Raw genomic sequence first — 10824 nt, 5'->3', positions numbered from 1 at the left:
GGGCATTGTGACAAGCCGCCAGTGTTCCGTCTCTTCATGTTGTGCACTGTTCAAACCGAAAATACATCAACAGGCAGGCTACAGAAAAGCTTACTAACAAAGGTTAGAGAGGGGCTTTCTCAGAGGGCTTTTTACAGTTTGTCTATTCCCAATTAGCCGGTTTAGTATACTTAATGAAAGTACTAATTCTTTCATAGGCCGCCCATTCTTAGTATTTGACGTTCAGGTAACAACAGGTAACTTTATTTGGAGTGGAAGCAGAGAGATAACACCAGATGCCAATTGTAGATCCTCTCACACCTGTGGTCACTGCAGCATCTGACTCCACTTTGTCCAAAAGGGATCTATTCCATTCAATTACACATGATCTAGATTAGACTGACAACAAGATACTGCACGGGACATAGCAGAGTTGGTGAAGTTGAGTGGTGATGAGTTTGCTATTTGGATGAATAAAGCAAGTAAAAAGTGTGTTAGATAAAAATTCATTTCAATTCGCTAATCGGGCTAATATGAATCAGGTGAATCGAGTTCTGCTTTTGGAAACTGGGTTAAGAAGGGGTGCACCGTTCCTGGAGGTACTGCAATACCAGGTCAATGCGTGGAGTGGACAGAGCAAGCTCTTTTTCCATCTCCCTGTTCTAAAAATCCATTTAATATATGGTCCCCAGATAGGGGACGTATCAGATATTAAACTGATAAGAACAGATACTACACTTGATCTTAGCCAAAAGGCCGAGAAGCGATAACCAGAATTGGTTTGGGCCTCGAGTGGCACCCTGGCCTATGCCGGACACATCTTAGGGAGAGAGAGCGAGAGGGAGACAAACCCACGCCTACACAAGACATTTTGTCACCCAAGCCAACCCTTGAAAAGGCTGCTTTGCAGAGCAAAAACAAGAAGAATGGTGCGTTTTGCAGCCGCCGCCCACTGCAATGAATCTGAATAACTCCTCCTTTAGGGCGCAAGCAACTCCCCTCCCCCTTGCAGTCTTTCCAATTCACGATACAAAAAGACGGACAGGACAGGTTGCCTGACTTTCCGTCACTGCCACCCTTTGCCATCCTTACCCGTAGAAAGCCCTTTCATCATCCCCAAACCCTAATCTTTTCCCTTTCCTTCCCAGCCCCCAAACCCTGCCCTCTGTACCTTTCTCACCACCCGCTTCCCTTCTCCTGTCATCCCCCTACCACCCGGGAAAAAAAGAGATTGCCCCCTCCTTCCACTAGCCCACCCTCCCACCCAAAGAACAACTTCTTCTGCGCAGCTTGTTTTCTAGGCAGCAGCGCTATTGTGATGTCATCGGGGGGCATTGTGACAAGCCGCCAGTGTTCCGTCTCTTCATGTTGTGCACTGTTCAAACCGAAAATACATCAACAGGCAGGCTACAGAAAAGCTTACTAACAAAGGTTAGAGAGGGGCTTTCTCAGAGGGCTTTTTACAGTTTGTCTATTCCCAATTAGCCGGTTTAGTATACTTAATGAAAGTACTAATTCTTTCATAGGCCGCCCATTCTTAGTATTTGACGTTCAGGTAACAACAGGTAACTTTATTTGGAGTGGAAGCAGAGAGATAACACCAGATGCCAATTGTAGATCCTCTCACACCTGTGGTCACTGCAGCATCTGACTCCACTTTGTCCAAAAGGGATCTATTCCATTCAATTACACATGATCTAGATTAGACTGACAACAAGATACTGCACGGGACATAGCAGAGTTGGTGAAGTTGAGTGGTGATGAGTTTGCTATTTGGATGAATAAAGCAAGTAAAAAGTGTGTTAGATAAAAATTCATTTCAATTCGCTAATCGGGCTAATATGAATCAGGTGAATCGAGTTCTGCTTTTGGAAACTGGGTTAAGAAGGGGTGCACCGTTCCTGGAGGTACTGCAATACCAGGTCAATGCGTGGAGTGGACAGAGCAAGCTCTTTTTCCATCTCCCTGTTCTAAAAATCCATTTAATATATGGTCCCCAGATAGGGGACGTATCAGATATTAAACTGATAAGAACAGATACTACACTTGATCTTAGCCAAAAGGCCGAGAAGCGATAACCAGAATTGGTTTGGGCCTCGAGTGGCACCCTGGCCTATGCCGGACACATCTTAGGGAGAGAGAGCGAGAGGGAGACAAACCCACGCCTACACAAGACATTTTGTCACCCAAGCCAACCCTTGAAAAGGCTGCTTTGCAGAGCAAAAACAAGAAGAATGGTGCGTTTTGCAGCCGCCGCCCACTGCAATGAATCTGAATAACTCCTCCTTTAGGGCGCAAGCAACTCCCCTCCCCCTTGCAGTCTTTCCAATTCACGATACAAAAAGACGGACAGGACAGGTTGCCTGACTTTCCGTCACTGCCACCCTTTGCCATCCTTACCCGTAGAAAGCCCTTTCATCATCCCCAAACCCTAATCTTTTCCCTTTCCTTCCCAGCCCCCAAACCCTGCCCTCTGTACCTTTCTCACCACCCGCTTCCCTTCTCCTGTCATCCCCCTACCACCCGGGAAAAAAAGAGATTGCCCCCTCCTTCCACTAGCCCACCCTCCCACCCAAAGAACAACTTCTTCTGCGCAGCTTGTTTTCTAGGCAGCAGCGCTATTGTGATGTCATCGGGGGGCATTGTGACAAGCCGCCAGTGTTCCGTCTCTTCATGTTGTGCACTGTTCAAACCGAAAATACATCAACAGGCAGGCTACAGAAAAGCTTACTAACAAAGGTTAGAGAGGGGCTTTCTCAGAGGGCTTTTTACAGTTTGTCTATTCCCAATTAGCCGGTTTAGTATACTTAATGAAAGTACTAATTCTTTCATAGGCCGCCCATTCTTAGTATTTGACGTTCAGGTAACAACAGGTAACTTTATTTGGAGTGGAAGCAGAGAGATAACACCAGATGCCAATTGTAGATCCTCTCACACCTGTGGTCACTGCAGCATCTGACTCCACTTTGTCCAAAAGGGATCTATTCCATTCAATTACACATGATCTAGATTAGACTGACAACAAGATACTGCACGGGACATAGCAGAGTTGGTGAAGTTGAGTGGTGATGAGTTTGCTATTTGGATGAATAAAGCAAGTAAAAAGTGTGTTAGATAAAAATTCATTTCAATTCGCTAATCGGGCTAATATGAATCAGGTGAATCGAGTTCTGCTTTTGGAAACTGGGTTAAGAAGGGGTGCACCGTTCCTGGAGGTACTGCAATACCAGGTCAATGCGTGGAGTGGACAGAGCAAGCTCTTTTTCCATCTCCCTGTTCTAAAAATCCATTTAATATATGGTCCCCCAGATAGGGGACGTATCAGATATTAAACTGATAAGAACAGATACTACACTTGATCTTAGCCAAAAGGCCGAGAAGCGATAACCAGAATTGGTTTGGGCCTCGAGTGGCACCCTGGCCTATGCCGGACACATCTTAGGGAGAGAGAGCGAGAGGGAGACAAACCCACGCCTACACAAGACATTTTGTCACCCAAGCCAACCCTTGAAAAGGCTGCTTTGCAGAGCAAAAACAAGAAGAATGGTGCGTTTTGCAGCCGCCGCCCACTGCAATGAATCTGAATAACTCCTCCTTTAGGGCGCAAGCAACTCCCCTCCCCCTTGCAGTCTTTCCAATTCACGATACAAAAAGACGGACAGGACAGGTTGCCTGACTTTCCGTCACTGCCACCCTTTGCCATCCTTACCCGTAGAAAGCCCTTTCATCATCCCCAAACCCTAATCTTTTCCCTTTCCTTCCCAGCCCCCAAACCCTGCCCTCTGTACCTTTCTCACCACCCGCTTCCCTTCTCCTGTCATCCCCCTACCACCCGGGAAAAAAAGAGATTGCCCCCTCCTTCCACTAGCCCACCCTCCCACCCAAAGAACAACTTCTTCTGCGCAGCTTGTTTTCTAGGCAGCAGCGCTATTGTGATGTCATCGGGGGGCATTGTGACAAGCCGCCAGTGTTCCGTCTCTTCATGTTGTGCACTGTTCAAACCGAAAATACATCAACAGGCAGGCTACAGAAAAGCTTACTAACAAAGGTTAGAGAGGGGCTTTCTCAGAGGGCTTTTTACAGTTTGTCTATTCCCAATTAGCCGGTTTAGTATACTTAATGAAAGTACTAATTCTTTCATAGGCCGCCCATTCTTAGTATTTGACGTTCAGGTAACAACAGGTAACTTTATTTGGAGTGGAAGCAGAGAGATAACACCAGATGCCAATTGTAGATCCTCTCACACCTGTGGTCACTGCAGCATCTGACTCCACTTTGTCCAAAAGGGATCTATTCCATTCAATTACACATGATCTAGATTAGACTGACAACAAGATACTGCACGGGACATAGCAGAGTTGGTGAAGTTGAGTGGTGATGAGTTTGCTATTTGGATGAATAAAGCAAGTAAAAAGTGTGTTAGATAAAAATTCATTTCAATTCGCTAATCGGGCTAATATGAATCAGGTGAATCGAGTTCTGCTTTTGGAAACTGGGTTAAGAAGGGGTGCACCGTTCCTGGAGGTACTGCAATACCAGGTCAATGCGTGGAGTGGACAGAGCAAGCTCTTTTTCCATCTCCCTGTTCTAAAAATCCATTTAATATATGGTCCCCAGATAGGGGACGTATCAGATATTAAACTGATAAGAACAGATACTACACTTGATCTTAGCCAAAAGGCCGAGAAGCGATAACCAGAATTGGTTTGGGCCTCGAGTGGCACCCTGGCCTATGCCGGACACATCTTAGGGAGAGAGAGCGAGAGGGAGACAAACCCACGCCTACACAAGACATTTTGTCACCCAAGCCAACCCTTGAAAAGGCTGCTTTGCAGAGCAAAAACAAGAAGAATGGTGCGTTTTGCAGCCGCCGCCCACTGCAATGAATCTGAATAACTCCTCCTTTAGGGCGCAAGCAACTCCCCTCCCCCTTGCAGTCTTTCCAATTCACGATACAAAAAGACGGACAGGACAGGTTGCCTGACTTTCCGTCACTGCCACCCTTTGCCATCCTTACCCGTAGAAAGCCCTTTCATCATCCCCAAACCCTAATCTTTTCCCTTTCCTTCCCAGCCCCCAAACCCTGCCCTCTGTACCTTTCTCACCACCCGCTTCCCTTCTCCTGTCATCCCCCTACCACCCGGGAAAAAAAGAGATTGCCCCCTCCTTCCACTAGCCCACCCTCCCACCCAAAGAACAACTTCTTCTGCGCAGCTTGTTTTCTAGGCAGCAGCGCTATTGTGATGTCATCGGGGGGCATTGTGACAAGCCGCCAGTGTTCCGTCTCTTCATGTTGTGCACTGTTCAAACCGAAAATACATCAACAGGCAGGCTACAGAAAAGCTTACTAACAAAGGTTAGAGAGGGGCTTTCTCAGAGGGCTTTTTACAGTTTGTCTATTCCCAATTAGCCGGTTTAGTATACTTAATGAAAGTACTAATTCTTTCATAGGCCGCCCATTCTTAGTATTTGACGTTCAGGTAACAACAGGTAACTTTATTTGGAGTGGAAGCAGAGAGATAACACCAGATGCCAATTGTAGATCCTCTCACACCTGTGGTCACTGCAGCATCTGACTCCACTTTGTCCAAAAGGGATCTATTCCATTCAATTACACATGATCTAGATTAGACTGACAACAAGATACTGCACGGGACATAGCAGAGTTGGTGAAGTTGAGTGGTGATGAGTTTGCTATTTGGATGAATAAAGCAAGTAAAAAGTGTGTTAGATAAAAATTCATTTCAATTCGCTAATCGGGCTAATATGAATCAGGTGAATCGAGTTCTGCTTTTGGAAACTGGGTTAAGAAGGGGTGCACCGTTCCTGGAGGTACTGCAATACCAGGTCAATGCGTGGAGTGGACAGAGCAAGCTCTTTTTCCATCTCCCTGTTCTAAAAATCCATTTAATATATGGTCCCCAGATAGGGGACGTATCAGATATTAAACTGATAAGAACAGATACTACACTTGATCTTAGCCAAAAGGCCGAGAAGCGATAACCAGAATTGGTTTGGGCCTCGAGTGGCACCCTGGCCTATGCCGGACACATCTTAGGGAGAGAGAGCGAGAGGGAGACAAACCCACGCCTACACAAGACATTTTGTCACCCAAGCCAACCCTTGAAAAGGCTGCTTTGCAGAGCAAAAACAAGAAGAATGGTGCGTTTTGCAGCCGCCGCCCACTGCAATGAATCTGAATAACTCCTCCTTTAGGGCGCAAGCAACTCCCCTCCCCCTTGCAGTCTTTCCAATTCACGATACAAAAAGACGGACAGGACAGGTTGCCTGACTTTCCGTCACTGCCACCCTTTGCCATCCTTACCCGTAGAAAGCCCTTTCATCATCCCCAAACCCTAATCTTTTCCCTTTCCTTCCCAGCCCCCAAACCCTGCCCTCTGTACCTTTCTCACCACCCGCTTCCCTTCTCCTGTCATCCCCCTACCACCCGGGAAAAAAAGAGATTGCCCCCTCCTTCCACTAGCCCACCCTCCCACCCAAAGAACAACTTCTTCTGCGCAGCTTGTTTTCTAGGCAGCAGCGCTATTGTGATGTCATCGGGGGGCATTGTGACAAGCCGCCAGTGTTCCGTCTCTTCATGTTGTGCACTGTTCAAACCGAAAATACATCAACAGGCAGGCTACAGAAAAGCTTACTAACAAAGGTTAGAGAGGGGCTTTCTCAGAGGGCTTTTTACAGTTTGTCTATTCCCAATTAGCCGGTTTAGTATACTTAATGAAAGTACTAATTCTTTCATAGGCCGCCCATTCTTAGTATTTGACGTTCAGGTAACAACAGGTAACTTTATTTGGAGTGGAAGCAGAGAGATAACACCAGATGCCAATTGTAGATCCTCTCACACCTGTGGTCACTGCAGCATCTGACTCCACTTTGTCCAAAAGGGATCTATTCCATTCAATTACACATGATCTAGATTAGACTGACAACAAGATACTGCACGGGACATAGCAGAGTTGGTGAAGTTGAGTGGTGATGAGTTTGCTATTTGGATGAATAAAGCAAGTAAAAAGTGTGTTAGATAAAAATTCATTTCAATTCGCTAATCGGGCTAATATGAATCAGGTGAATCGAGTTCTGCTTTTGGAAACTGGGTTAAGAAGGGGTGCACCGTTCCTGGAGGTACTGCAATACCAGGTCAATGCGTGGAGTGGACAGAGCAAGCTCTTTTTCCATCTCCCTGTTCTAAAAATCCATTTAATATATGGTCCCCAGATAGGGGACGTATCAGATATTAAACTGATAAGAACAGATGAGATTTCATCCGCAAATTTCAGAAAACGGTCATCGGCCACCACACAAAAGCGCAGTGCCGCAGGTGATCGCCTCCCGAGCCCAGGAACCACCAGCCATAAGGGGACGTAAGCACCAAAAGGCGCAACAATCCCCGAGGCCGGCGGTTGTGCAAGCCCGGGCCCCTCCCAGCCAAGACCAAGGCAAACCCAATGAAGGGACTACACTTGATCTTAGCCAAAAGGCCGAGAAGCGATAACCAGAATTGGTTTGGGCCTCGAGTGGCACCCTGGCCTATGCCGGACACATCTTAGGGAGAGAGAGCGAGAGGGAGACAAACCCACGCCTACACAAGACATTTTGTCACCCAAGCCAACCCTTGAAAAGGCTGCTTTGCAGAGCAAAAACAAGAAGAATGGTGCGTTTTGCAGCCGCCGCCCACTGCAATGAATCTGAATAACTCCTCCTTTAGGGCGCAAGCAACTCCCCTCCCCCTTGCAGTCTTTCCAATTCACGATACAAAAAGACGGACAGGACAGGTTGCCTGACTTTCCGTCACTGCCACCCTTTGCCATCCTTACCCGTAGAAAGCCCTTTCATCATCCCCAAACCCTAATCTTTTCCCTTTCCTTCCCAGCCCCCAAACCCTGCCCTCTGTACCTTTCTCACCACCCGCTTCCCTTCTCCTGTCATCCCCCTACCACCCGGGAAAAAAAGAGATTGCCCCCTCCTTCCACTAGCCCACCCTCCCACCCAAAGAACAACTTCTTCTGCGCAGCTTGTTTTCTAGGCAGCAGCGCTATTGTGATGTCATCGGGGGGCATTGTGACAAGCCGCCAGTGTTCCGTCTCTTCATGTTGTGCACTGTTCAAACCGAAAATACATCAACAGGCAGGCTACAGAAAAGCTTACTAACAAAGGTTAGAGAGGGGCTTTCTCAGAGGGCTTTTTACAGTTTGTCTATTCCCAATTAGCCGGTTTAGTATACTTAATGAAAGTACTAATTCTTTCATAGGCCGCCCATTCTTAGTATTTGACGTTCAGGTAACAACAGGTAACTTTATTTGGAGTGGAAGCAGAGAGATAACACCAGATGCCAATTGTAGATCCTCTCACACCTGTGGTCACTGCAGCATCTGACTCCACTTTGTCCAAAAGGGATCTATTCCATTCAATTACACATGATCTAGATTAGACTGACAACAAGATACTGCACGGGACATAGCAGAGTTGGTGAAGTTGAGTGGTGATGAGTTTGCTATTTGGATGAATAAAGCAAGTAAAAAGTGTGTTAGATAAAAATTCATTTCAATTCGCTAATCGGGCTAATATGAATCAGGTGAATCGAGTTCTGCTTTTGGAAACTGGGTTAAGAAGGGGTGCACCGTTCCTGGAGGTACTGCAATACCAGGTCAATGCGTGGAGTGGACAGAGCAAGCTCTTTTTCCATCTCCCTGTTCTAAAAATCCATTTAATATATGGTCCCCAGATAGGGGACGTATCAGATATTAAACTGATAAGAACAGATACTACACTTGATCTTAGCCAAAAGGCCGAGAAGCGATAACCAGAATTGGTTTGGGCCTCGAGTGGCACCCTGGCCTATGCCGGACACATCTTAGGGAGAGAGAGCGAGAGGGAGACAAACCCACGCCTACACAAGACATTTTGTCACCCAAGCCAACCCTTGAAAAGGCTGCTTTGCAGAGCAAAAACAAGAAGAATGGTGCGTTTTGCAGCCGCCGCCCACTGCAATGAATCTGAATAACTCCTCCTTTAGGGCGCAAGCAACTCCCCTCCCCCTTGCAGTCTTTCCAATTCACGATACAAAAAGACGGACAGGACAGGTTGCCTGACTTTCCGTCACTGCCACCCTTTGCCATCCTTACCCGTAGAAAGCCCTTTCATCATCCCCAAACCCTAATCTTTTCCCTTTCCTTCCCAGCCCCCAAACCCTGCCCTCTGTACCTTTCTCACCACCCGCTTCCCTTCTCCTGTCATCCCCCTACCACCCGGGAAAAAAAGAGATTGCCCCCTCCTTCCACTAGCCCACCCTCCCACCCAAAGAGCAACTTCTTCTGCGCAGCTTGTTTTCTAGGCAGCAGCGCTATTGTGATGTCATCGGGGGGCATTGTGACAAGCCGCCAGTGTTCCGTCTCTTCATGTTGTGCACTGTTCAAACCGAAAATACATCAACAGGCAGGCTACAGAAAAGCTTACTAACAAAGGTTAGAGAGGGGCTTTCTCAGAGGGCTTTTTACAGTTTGTCTATTCCCAATTAGCCGGTTTAGTATACTTAATGAAAGTACTAATTCTTTCATAGGCCGCCCATTCTTAGTATTTGACGTTCAGGTAACAACAGGTAACTTTATTTGGAGTGGAAGCAGAGAGATAACACCAGATGCCAATTGTAGATCCTCTCACACCTGTGGTCACTGCAGCATCTGACTCCACTTTGTCCAAAAGGGATCTATTCCATTCAATTACACATGATCTAGATTAGACTGACAACAAGATACTGCACGGGACATAGCAGAGTTGGTGAAGTTGAGTGGTGATGAGTTTGCTATTTGGATGAATAAAGCAAGTAAAAAGTGTGTTAGATAAAAATTCATTTCAATTCGCTAATCGGGCTAATATGAATCAGGTGAATCGAGTTCTGCTTTTGGAAACTGGGTTAAGAAGGGGTGCACCGTTCCTGGAGGTACTGCAATACCAGGTCAATGCGTGGAGTGGACAGAGCAAGCTCTTTTTCCATCTCCCTGTTCTAAAAATCCATTTAATATATGGTCCCCAGATAGGGGACGTATCAGATATTAAACTGATAAGAACAGATACTACACTTGATCTTAGCCAAAAGGCCGAGAAGCGATAACCAGAATTGGTTTGGGCCTCGAGTGGCACCCTGGCCTATGCCGGACACATCTTAGGGAGAGAGAGCGAGAGGGAGACAAACCCACGCCTACACAAGACATTTTGTCACCCAAGCCAACCCTTGAAAAGGCTGCTTTGCAGAGCAAAAACAAGAAGAATGGTGCGTTTTGCAGCCGCCGCCCACTGCAATGAATCTGAATAACTCCTCCTTTAGGGCGCAAGCAACTCCCCTCCCCCTTGCAGTCTTTCCAATTCACGATACAAAAAGACGGACAGGACAGGTTGCCTGACTTTCCGTCACTGCCACCCTTTGCCATCCTTACCCGTAGAAAGCCCTTTCATCATCCCCAAACCCTAATCTTTTCCCTTTCCTTCCCAGCCCCCAAACCCTGCCCTCTGTACCTTTCTCACCACCCGCTTCCCTTCTCCTGTCATCCCCCTACCACCCGGGAAAAAAAGAGATTGCCCCCTCCTTCCACTAGCCCACCCTCCCACCCAAAGAACAACTTCTTCTGCGCAGCTTGTTTTCTAGGCAGCAGCGCTATTGTGATGTCATCGGGGGGCATTGTGACAAGCCGCCAGTGTTCCGTCTCTTCATGTTGTGCACTGTTCAAACCGAAAATACATCAACAGGCAGGCTACAGAAAAGCTTACTAACAAAGGTTAGAGAGGGGCTTTCTCAGAGGGCTTTTTACAGTTTGTCTATTCCCAATTAGCCGG

The 10824-nt window shown here is 47.0% G+C and overlaps 8 non-coding genes across 8 annotated transcripts; all 8 read right to left on the bottom strand.

Moving 5' to 3' along the window:
- Nucleotides 1-556: 556 nt before the first annotated feature.
- Nucleotides 557-747, bottom strand: LOC142283069 (U2 spliceosomal RNA). Its single transcript, XR_012744828.1, has one exon. It is a non-coding gene; the product is annotated as a U2 spliceosomal RNA (small nuclear RNA).
- Nucleotides 748-1864: 1117 nt separating this feature from the next.
- On the bottom strand, nucleotides 1865-2055 carry LOC142283068 (U2 spliceosomal RNA). The gene has a single exon (XR_012744827.1). It is a non-coding gene; the product is annotated as a U2 spliceosomal RNA (small nuclear RNA).
- Nucleotides 2056-3172: 1117 nt separating this feature from the next.
- LOC142283078 (U2 spliceosomal RNA) lies at nucleotides 3173-3364 on the bottom strand. The gene has a single exon (XR_012744836.1). It is a non-coding gene; the product is annotated as a U2 spliceosomal RNA (small nuclear RNA).
- Nucleotides 3365-4481: 1117 nt separating this feature from the next.
- On the bottom strand, nucleotides 4482-4672 carry LOC142283067 (U2 spliceosomal RNA). Its single transcript, XR_012744826.1, has one exon. It is a non-coding gene; the product is annotated as a U2 spliceosomal RNA (small nuclear RNA).
- Nucleotides 4673-5789: 1117 nt separating this feature from the next.
- LOC142283066 (U2 spliceosomal RNA) lies at nucleotides 5790-5980 on the bottom strand. The gene has a single exon (XR_012744825.1). It is a non-coding gene; the product is annotated as a U2 spliceosomal RNA (small nuclear RNA).
- Nucleotides 5981-7097: 1117 nt separating this feature from the next.
- Nucleotides 7098-7282, bottom strand: LOC142283104 (U2 spliceosomal RNA). Its single transcript, XR_012744855.1, has one exon. It is a non-coding gene; the product is annotated as a U2 spliceosomal RNA (small nuclear RNA).
- Nucleotides 7283-8604: 1322 nt separating this feature from the next.
- Nucleotides 8605-8795, bottom strand: LOC142283065 (U2 spliceosomal RNA). The gene has a single exon (XR_012744824.1). It is a non-coding gene; the product is annotated as a U2 spliceosomal RNA (small nuclear RNA).
- Nucleotides 8796-9912: 1117 nt separating this feature from the next.
- Nucleotides 9913-10103, bottom strand: LOC142283064 (U2 spliceosomal RNA). The gene has a single exon (XR_012744823.1). It is a non-coding gene; the product is annotated as a U2 spliceosomal RNA (small nuclear RNA).
- Between the last annotated feature and the right edge of the window lie 721 nt (nucleotides 10104-10824).

Source organism: Anomaloglossus baeobatrachus, unplaced genomic scaffold, assembly GCF_048569485.1.
Source record: "Anomaloglossus baeobatrachus isolate aAnoBae1 unplaced genomic scaffold, aAnoBae1.hap1 Scaffold_532, whole genome shotgun sequence".
Taxonomy (NCBI): domain Eukaryota; kingdom Metazoa; phylum Chordata; class Amphibia; order Anura; family Aromobatidae; genus Anomaloglossus; species Anomaloglossus baeobatrachus.
Note: the sequence above shows the minus strand (reverse complement) of the source record. Positions and strands in the feature narration are given on the sequence as shown.